We start from the raw sequence: 11,066 nt of genomic DNA on the forward strand, positions 1-11,066 counted from the left end.
ATTCATAATCAATATTTCGCAATGTTGATTAGGCATCACCTAGGTTTTGGGTCAACACAGACTAGGCCTTTGTCATCTTGAAAATCTTTTTATGTCAAGGCAAGGGTTTATGTAAATGTTGTATTAGACTATGCCCCTACTATTCTTGGATCTTTGGGGAATGTATATGTTGTATTAGACTCTACCCCTACTATTCTAGGATCTTTGGCACATGAAAATGTTGCATTTGACTCTTCCCCTACTATTTTGGGATCTATGAGATGTGAATATTGTTAACTTTGTAGTTACAATCAGATTGATATAACCATGAGTTTCATTGTTCATGATAAATCATCATTAGATAAATATTCTTTTATATACATATATTATTATATATAATATATAATATATATTATACATGCACGCACGCACGCACGCACGCACACACACACACACACACACACACACACACACATATATATATAGTTTTTATATTAGTAATATTCTAACTAATGATGTCTAAACTTTGAAGACGTGTCTCTTTAAGAGACATGTCTCCTCCTTGCATACATATATGAGATTCAAATCTGCATTTGGAACATACCTATAACAATGAAAATATAATTACATTTGCAAAAACGATCCATGTTACTTAACATGGTATCACAGCCAAATTGCAAATGTAAAATTTAGATTAAGATGAGTAGAATAACCTAGATTTATTGACATTCTATGGATGAAGCTTCACAAAGGTTTTGATAGAAGTATTAGATGCCTAGAATAATATTTCATATACCATTTTAAAAAAACAATGTTATATCTTAATGCAAATGAAATGATGGTGAGTGGGAGTGAAACAACAGAACCACAGGTGTGAAGCCAACTTTTTCCTCCGAATCTAATTTCGCTCTATCCGTCAGGTATACTGTGAATCATCAAGAAGACCACAGAGGAGCCATTTGGGAATCCCAAGAAAAATTATGATAATGGGAGAATTTAATAAACAAAACATTTTTCAGATGTTCTATGCAATTTCAGACAATTATGATATGAAAAAGAATAGGCGTATGGGAGAAGTTTATTGAAGGGCATGAACACAACAGAAATAGAATGAGACATTCGATAAACAAGGAAACCTTAGAATATTAATTAATTTACAGTAGTTACCAAATGACTCATGTACTGGATAATACACTCGTTAGTGACTTCAAAGAACAATACATAAATATGAGATACAACGTATGAAAGAACCGTCCTTTAGTTTTCTTATCACAGATGGAAGCCATTTTGGGACGTAAGAGCAAGGCAGGCGAAGTCCAAAAGCCGTTCTAAAACTGTCTCTTTCCATCCATAATCTAAGTATTTCTTGGAAACTATAGTTGGTGAAGTCTTTTGGGAAATTTGTCCATAGTCATTGAATACAGTGTGTTAAATACAACATCTCCATGATCAATTGTAGTCAGTGCTAGAATATTCTATTACATGTCATAACAAGCCCCGGTGTGTTATCGCAATTGCATCAACAGATATAAATTTGCGCTACTCTCATTATATAGGATGGAAAACTTTCACAGATGAGGGTTACGAAAGAGAGAGAGAGATGTCAAAATGATATAATCAACTTAATCACAGATTAGAGAATATGATTGATTGATCCCAAGGGAAACATAAGGCCTTGGTATTAAGGAAGAAGATCATATTGGTAGTTTCATACCATGGGAGTCTGAAATAGAAAAATGATAACCCTAGCATCGTTCATAGAATGGGAATTATAAATTGAGAGGGATTTAATATAGGGAAACTTGTGTATGAGTCCAACACCATGTGTGGGTCCAATATTATTAATTGAAAGTGATAGAACTATAATATCATCGAAGGATGAGTTGAAGACATGTATAATAACTCTGAAGATCAATCAATGGTAAAGTCTATCAAAAGAAATCAAATATTATGAACAATAAAGAAATATTGTGTAAAGGCAAACAAAAAAGTATAATACAAAAGGATTTTTGGTGAGATACTTTCAAGAAAGGTTTATTAGAGAGGTCATCTCCATTCAAGAGAAATGCTAATAAGTATATGTAGAGATATATCAAACATAAAGTCTTTCCATGGACCCGTGTATAGAAAGGTTAAGGTAACATGTAGATAACTATTATTTTCTTGTTTCATTATGAATTATATGTTATTTAAGTGGATTCTAGATTACTAAACATATTTGACAATATAATAATTTTAAACTTGTTCTCAATCATATCAAAATAGAAGGAAATGTATTCAAATCATTAGCTTCAAATTCTAGAGAACTATGTGAATCATGCAAGATGAGATTATCTTTCTATTTGTGGCTGAAGTTACATTATTAATAATATACAATGAAAGGAAAATTGATAGTACCTTCACCATTTCTATGTTGTATCTATGAGCTTGAAGGTTGGATCGTAATATGCCATTTGGATACATTATATCCATGTTTTTCATCTTTGGTTAATCCTTCGCCTATATTTGTCCAAATTTATCGTTTCACTATAAGAAGCTTTAAATTGATTTATCAATTCGACACTTGGAGGTTCATTAATTTGAAAGACCCACTAAATATTGGTGAGAGTAAATATTAACTCATTTTAGTGAGTCCAATTTTCATAAATTTAGTTCTCTCATGATATTGGCTGGAGATATTTCTCATACAATGAATATTGACAAGAGTTTGATTAGAGGCAAGGCTAATCCATAAGAGAACTAACTTCTTGTAAATTTCTCACCTGTACTCAATACTTTGTGTGAAAGAAATGTGGAATTTCCTAAAGAGAAAGTGTTAGTACTTCCATACAACAAAAGATAATTTGGGAAAGGGCTAATGAAGTTAAATTCACTCTACCTATCATCTTTTAATCAGACCATATCGAAGAAGAAAAATATGTTTACCATATTTGATGTGATGTAGAATTATTCAATGTTATAAGAGTGGGCACTTCACATTGTAGGGGGAAATAGTAATCAATGTTCCATTCCCTCTGTTTGAAAAATGCTTATATAAAGGAAATTGAAAATTTTAGACTATTATATGTGGACGAGTTTGATAAAAAGGACATTTTTCTTCTACTGTTAAACTAAATGAATATTTGGACCTTCAATAGATGAAAAGAGCAAGTTGGGACTTAGAAAAGAGTTGTCATTTTTTTTATACAAAATTGTTCAACAATATAAGAATGCAAGGAAATTTTACATTTTGAGGGGGGGGGGGGAGGTGGTTGTGGTAATAGTCAATGTTCTATTCCACTTGAACCTTATTTAGAGGGGAGATGATCAATTCTCAAATAATCTAAAAAGAAGAAGACAAATTCTAAATCTTCATGTGCAGAAAAGTATTTTTTATCTTTTGCATTTATCTACTCTTTGTAGTCTCTCTCTTATTTGTAATTCTATACATACTATAAGGATTATTTGTGTTGATCTTTTCCTTTATGTTTGAGGATATTCTTATAGGAAAAGAAGGTTGGCAATTTGTACATGCTATCAAATATTGTGCAGACTCAATCTAATGATAGTAGTTCCAAAGACCATGTTGATCAAGATGGATGAAGTTAAGCTCTTGAAGAAAACATCTTTGATGATTGAAATTATGAGATTTTTTTACATTAAGAGGGAGTAAGAAACTTCTTCTAAGGCGATGTAGGATCTTAAAAGAGTGATACTCAGAGGGAGTCTAGAAATACATGTGGGTAGCTACATGATGGGCCTACTCCTACATATATCATGAGGAAGTGATGACTTATCATCAAAAAATTAAAAAATTGATATCAGATTCAGAGTGGGTTCGACAGGCATCCTTGGGTGAAGAGAGTTTCTAAGGAAGTAACTAGAGGATCTAACTTCCCAAGATCGATGTTCATAGGGATAAATTTTGAGATACAATCCTTTTTGGATGATATCTTCTCTATGAGGAGAAATTCTTTGTGATGTGCTCTCATCTATGAGAGAGAAGTCTGAGATGAAAACCTTTGTTCTACCCTCTAGTAATAGCTATGGTGGGTCCACCCTCTAACTTGGTTCATGGTGGATATCATGTGAGTTACTGTTGAAAACAATTATTCAATTGTATGTTGTATTTGATGTTACACAAAATGTCAAGGCTTGCTGAGAAAATTGATGTCTGTTGAGCTCACTCAAGCATTGAAGACAATTTCTAGTGTATGTCAAGTGTTCCAATGTTAACCAAGTTCAGGGTTCGTATAACCAAGATCTCTTAAGCATCAACGAAAATTTAGTGCTAACTAAGTTCACTCGGTTACCAAATGAAAAGTTGGCACAAGACCAGTGCTAACCAAGCTAACTCGGTTACCAAAGAAGAGTTGGGAAAATCCACTATTAATTGAGTTCACTTGGTTACCAAAGGAAATTATTTTCTAAGTTAGTGTTGACCAAGTTGGGTCAACTAACAAAGGATTTTTCTATGACAACACATTGAGTCTAATGGATTTATTTGATAGTTCTAGTGAACTCAAAGTTTGATTATTAATTATTTAAAAGTGTATTCAATCCAATTTGACAAGGTAATTCATATAAGGTCAAGTTGAGGATTGAATGTGTGAATAATATGGAAAAGAAGAAGATGAAAAAGGAAATGAATTAGAAGGATGGAATAGTACCCAAGTTAACCAAGCTCTAAAGAACATTCTGATCAAGGAGGATCAAGTAACCAAACTAGAACAGAGGTCTGAAATCAGTAAGACAATTGCATCAACAATCAGGTCAAGCCATTGTTATTCTCTAATAATTGTAGTAGTGAATCAAATCTCCTAACAAAGTTAGCCTGACAGTTACTTGCCAAATCCTCTAATAAGTGGCATTTCTAGATAGAAGTGTCTAAAGGCCTCTAAAAAGGCCACTCCTACCAGGGTGATCTAAATCCTTTAATAGGGTCACACCTAACAGTGTATTTTGTAATCTTTAATAGGGTTAGCTCTTAACAAGACTTACTTCAAAAGAGAAAAATTTTAGTAACTAGTTGCAATTGGTGGATTTTCTAAATTGAGTTTCCATATTAAATCTTGTTGTTTCATGTATTCATTTTATTTTCTTTATGTTTTTGCAACTAAGTTAATTAAGGTTAATTAAATTAAATATCTTAAGATCTACATATTTAGAGTTTACTAAGGTACAGTAACTTTTAGTTTAAACTAAGCTATGTTGCGTTAACCTAGTGATCTTATGCTAACCAAGTTACAACAGTTTTAGCAGAGTTTTGGTTTTCTATTATTGACATCTTAAAGGAACTTGGATTTGTTTTTGTGGTAACTGATTCACGACTCCCCTCTCAGTTAGTCCTCTTATATTTTCAACAATTGGTATCAGAGTGTTTGGTGCTTGCAAATAAAGTTTCAAGGGCCTAAGCTAAAGATCAAGATGTCTTACAGAAGGGAAATTCATAAGTTTAACAGAGATAACTTTAAAGCATGGAAAGAACTCATGAGGATGCACTTGGAAACCATTGGAGACTCGAGCGTAAAATATCTGGATAAAAAGTATGTAGCACCTATTGGAACTTTGACTATGGAACAAATTATAGAAAAGAAGAATCACAACCTAATGATGACTGGCATTGCCTCTATTCTCAATTATGTTGAATTTGATGAAGTAAAATATTGTCCTACTACTCATGAAATATGGATCAAGCTAAAAGATATCTATGGAGGAGATGAAAATGTGAGGAGAGCTAAGGCAGAAAGTCTTAGAGGTCAATTTGATCAAATAGAGATGAGAGAAGACGAAAATATTTAAAAATAAAGTGAAAGAATCAAAGCAAGTATGAGTGCAATTAAAGTCTCAGGAGGAAAGATAGATGATGTGACAGTGGTAAGAAAGGTACTCAGAACTCTTGTTCCTAATTATGCAATTACAATTTCAGCAATTCAAGAGATGAGATGTGATTCCAAAAATGATATAACTTTGGATGCACTAGTGGGAAGATCGATAGCCTTTGAGTTAGATAACTTTGATAGCTACGTTCCTAACTCTGGTAACATTGAGTCTTCATTTCAAGCTAAAATATCACTTAAAAAGAAAGGTGAAAAATCTAAAAGCAATCAGTTTGATATAAAGATGAAGAAGATTTTGATGATGATCTTGAAAGCATTGAAGCACTACTAGTAAGAAGATTCCCTAAAGGAAAAGGAAAGTACAAAGGTAAAATACCTGAAATCTATTTTTCTTGTGGAGAAGTTGGTCACATCACTACAAGGTATCCAAACAAAGAAGGCAAAGAAGAAAAGAGGTACAACAAGTACAAAGGCAAGAAATATTTCAAAAGCTACAAAGTGAACAAGGTTAATGGTAAGAAATATTGCTACATGGCTAAAGACTCTGATAGTAGTGATGAAGATGAAATGGTTTATAATGCTATTAAAGATGAGTCAGATGATGAAAATGATAAGATGGCCCTCATTTCTCATATTAGCAAGAATGACACATGGATCATAGATAGTGGTTTTTATTGAGATGTGAGGCCTCGCCCCGACCCATCATAGCATAGTGATACATTACTATTATTTTGATATTCACGACTCAAGATGTCGAGACATTATCTGATGCTTAAAACATACTTTATTATTTCATGTTGTGTGATGTTACTTTCAAATATATTTGATGATTTTCATTTAATGTTTCATGTATATGTATGTTGATGAAATCAGTAAATGTAGGATTGAGACTTTGATTTAAGAGATTTTAAATGATTAAGAATTAAGCAGGATGAAGAAACCCTTATTGATGTATGTTTTAATTTATGTGAATTTCTGATACGTATACATTTATGTACATGTGATTTTACGGGACTACTGATGTGTGCAATGAGTGTGCAGATATTTAGCCGAGAAACCCTATGGAGGAACAGAACTGATCTCTTTGTGCTAATTTTGGAAACCTTGTTGTTCGTAATTCACGTATTGTATTGCGAGATATATGTATGTATCTTCTTTGTTCAGTGAATGTTAATGTTCATAATTATGTTCTTTTAATGTCGCTTGACACTCGTAAATTGTTTATGTGCTTCAATGTGTTGTTTAGGGTTAGTTGTTTAACCTTTGGACCCAAGTTGGTTTAGTTGGTGTCAGTTTGCTTTTGGGTTCTTAATCGAGGTTAGTCTTCCCTTAATCCAGATTGGTGTTTAATCTACAATGATAGAGTAGTTAGAAGGTCCTATTTTATTTCTAGATTTTGTTTGGCTCTAAACCTTTTTCCTAAGGCTTAAAACTTGAAATAATTATACCCAAAGGGTATGGATATAGGTTAGGGGTCTTTTCCAACCCCTAAGCCCCTTTTATTGACTTTTGAGGTCCCTCAAAAAGTCTCTTTTTGCCTTTGTGCGAAAATTGACCATGGTTATCTTGAGTAACCTCACCTCATCTCCACTTAGGGTTTAACCATAGTGTAGGTTGAGTTAGGAGTTTCTAGAATTGCTAGTGGGTGAAAGTAGTTATTGCTCCTTTTGGGTGGTTGAGTTGGAGGCTTATTTAGAGGCTCTTCTTGGATTTGTGGGGGTTGTTACCCAATCTCTACATTTAGAGAGGAGTTTTTGAAGATTGAAGGAAGGAAGTGGAAACTCTACTCAAACTTGTTCATTGCCATTACCTCTTTGTGAAGGTAGGAATTCTCATCTCCCTTATTTAGTTTCCATGTTTGTTTCATGCTTATGCTACCTTGATGTTGTTTCAATGTTTGTATGTTTGTGGGTATGTTGGAAAGATTTGAAAACCATGTTATTTTGGATGTTTTCCTTTCATGTTTATGTTTACAATTTTGAGACTTTTCTTGTATGGGTGTTTTGGTATTACTCACCCTTGGAGAGGGCAGAAGTGACCAATTTTGGGAAAGGTTTGTTTAGTTGGACTCCAACCAGTGTAGAGTCTCTTCTCAGGACGAGAAGAGGGAGAAAGGGTAGGGTGTTATGGGCCCCTACCCGTCAGCACAAACCTCGTATGGGTATGGCATTTTTAAATGGAAGAACGGAAGTTCTTGGTTAATAGCCCCGATTGGGCATCTGATTAGGTATTGTGCTTGACTTCTCCTAGTTGGAAGAATCCACCTTTCCCTAGTGTTGATTCATTGTGGATCTTATTGTGAAAACCTTGTAGGAATATGCATGTTTGAATTGTTCTTGGTCATGTTTTTTGGTCACCTGATCAGATTCTGTTCCCTCCATGGTTCTAGAAATGTGTTGCAGAAAACATTATAAATCCCTTGATGAGGGTCATAAAGAAAATTCAATTAAATTGTTGAAATTTGGGATTGATATCCTATTGTAAATTGTATTTTAAACTTTGTTGTAAATGGCAACGAAGCCGGGTTTTCTTTCTGGTTCTTTCTCGGCTGAGCCTTTGAATTAGGTTTGCCAATAAAATTGGTGTTTTGAGTATAATTAGACATCATGTGACTTAATCGTGATTTAAATTTAGATGGATGAAACTCAAAAATAGGATGGAATTGATGATGTTCAATTTGGTAAAATTTCAAGTTTTCTTTTATGTTGAAAATGAAAATTATAATCATGGATGTAGATTCAGGTTGCATGATTATTTGAATCAACAAGTATTGCATTATTGATTAAAATGGATAATTTATATTCTTGGTATGTTAAGGTTGTAATTAGGCTCTATGGATTTTCATTTAAAAGAAATTATTGACATAGGTCGAATTATTCCAATTTAAGATTTATAAGAGATCTAATGATTTTGGTGTAAATGTTTTAAATCTATTCCAAAGAAAAAAATACACCTTGAAAAAATATATATATTTCTTCTCTTGTAATTTCTATACTTAGAAGATTTTTCATCAAAAAAAAATAATGTGTTGCAAGAGAGTAAAACTCTCTGCCTTTTGTATGGGAGTAGAAATTAAATGAGTTTGAGCAACAGGGAATATTCCTTAAATGATCCTTTCATTTAAAATTTGGAATTAAACAAAATAGAATAAAATACATTTTGAATAAATCAATTCTAAAATATATATATAATTCCTATCAACTAAACTTTATGCAATAACTCTTATAAATATCCCATCTTAGCTTTACTCTTTCATCTTCCTTGATGCACATCAGCTTGAAACTATATTTATTTCTAAAGAAAAATCTTTGTGTCATCATATTGATGATGTCATCCCTATACTACCCCCTTAACCTTGTGCTTGTCACAACTCCTTAGAATGCGTGGGGCTTTGGAATGAAGAAATTAGTTTATGTTTAAAACTCACCTTTTTTCCCATGTCCCATCCCCTTGTTGAAGCACTCACCTATGGATTTTGCCACCCTGTCCCATCCCCATCTTCCTCCTTATCCAGCGCTCAATATTGGATGGTAAAACATTTATGTGGGGGGGAAAGTTTGCTTTTTGTCTTAAGTTTGATTTTGGTGGTTATTTCCTTTCCTTTGTCTCTGTTCACGTGCCACAGCTTGGGATGCGATTTCCTCCATCTTGGGCTACATGGGAAGGAGTGTGCTTGATGCCATGTCAGTGACATGACATATGTTGGAGGCTTTGGTATACGTTTTGGGGTTTGTAATAAAGTTTGCAAACAAATAAATCTTCTTTTAAACTCCTTCTCCTCCATGCTATCAGCGTACCCTTTTTATGCAACGGCTTGGTTTTGCGTGGGGGCCTAGGGAGAGGGGTTGGGGGTCAAATCAACTTAGCTAGTGGCCAAGTGGGATGGTTAGGTTTAGGGTAGAGTAGAGTGTAGGTTAGTAATAGTTGAGTTAGATTGTGATGTTAGTTTGTTAGTTTGATAAGATTTATTATTAATAGTTTTATTTTAGTTAGTTGTTTTGGTAGTTAGTTTTATTTAGTTTAAATTGTAATTGTTAAGTTATTTGTTTAAATTTTATATATGTTTCTTTTGTAATATTAGTTTAATTTCATGGTTTAATTAGATAGTTTTAATTTTATTTAAATTGTAAAGTTAAGTTCTATTTAAAGATTAGACACTCATTTTATATATGGTTAGATTAATGTTAGATTTCGTTAGTTAGTTTAATTAGTTAGTTGTTAGTAAAATTAAATTTATGACTAGAGTATAATTCACAAAAATAACCTTTAATTTAAGTTGGGAATTAATTTTTTTTTTTTAATTATTATAATTGTTTTAGTTCGTTCTAAGTAGATAAAGTATGAAAGGTTAATTGGCTATTTGATATAGGATTAAACGCAGGTTTATTGATTTGGATTTTACGATTAATCTAAATCCAGTTCATTTAGATTGTTATTAAAATAATTTTCACATGATTGTTTAAGCAATGTAATAACGAATCAAATAAACATTGATTTCAATCTAATAACGAAGAACTTCAAAATCCTGACGATGCCTTCCTCCACAAGAGTTTTAAACTAAAGATGATGTGGAGAACCTTTACTTAAACTGTAATCAATCATTTCAAAACTTAGAGCAAATTAATTATTATTATTATTATAAAAAAAAATTGTGTTTTTGCCCTCGTAGTTTGGGCATGACATGACCAATAAACTCAGATGTGATAATTATTATTGGGTTGAAGGAATAATACACAATTTACTTAGTGTGGCATAGTTGAACAATATTGGATTCAAGGTAGAATTCGTGAATGGAAAGGACAAGATGTTAAATGGGAAAGAAAATCTGGTTGGGACTGGCAATCAAACAAAAGGTAATCTATTCTATATAGATCTAACTAAAAGTTCATGTTTCCTAGCTCGAGTGGAAGAAAGTTGGTTATGGCATAAAAGGTTGTGTCATGTGAGTTTCAATAACTTGGTCAATATAAGAAAGAACAGAAGAGTGAGAGGCATTCCAAGCCTAAAGAAACCTGATATGGGCATGTGCAAGAATTGTCAAATTAGGAAGATGGCAAAGAAAAGCTTCAAAAGAAAGAATGATCATTTTGAAAAATTTCTTGAGCTAGTTCATACAGACCTTTGTAGACCTATTGGCATAGAAAGCTACTGTGGACATAAGTAATTTATTTTATTTTTTGATGATTATTCTAGGATGATGACAATGATGTACTTAAAAGATAAATCTAAAGCATTTCAAAAATTCAAGTGGTATCTGGCTAGAGTAGA

This window comes from Cupressus sempervirens, chromosome 8 (assembly GCF_028749045.1).
Source record: "Cupressus sempervirens isolate cs-2001-9-10 chromosome 8, ASM2874904v1, whole genome shotgun sequence".
In the NCBI taxonomy this organism is placed as follows: Eukaryota; Viridiplantae; Streptophyta; class Pinopsida; order Cupressales; family Cupressaceae; genus Cupressus; species Cupressus sempervirens.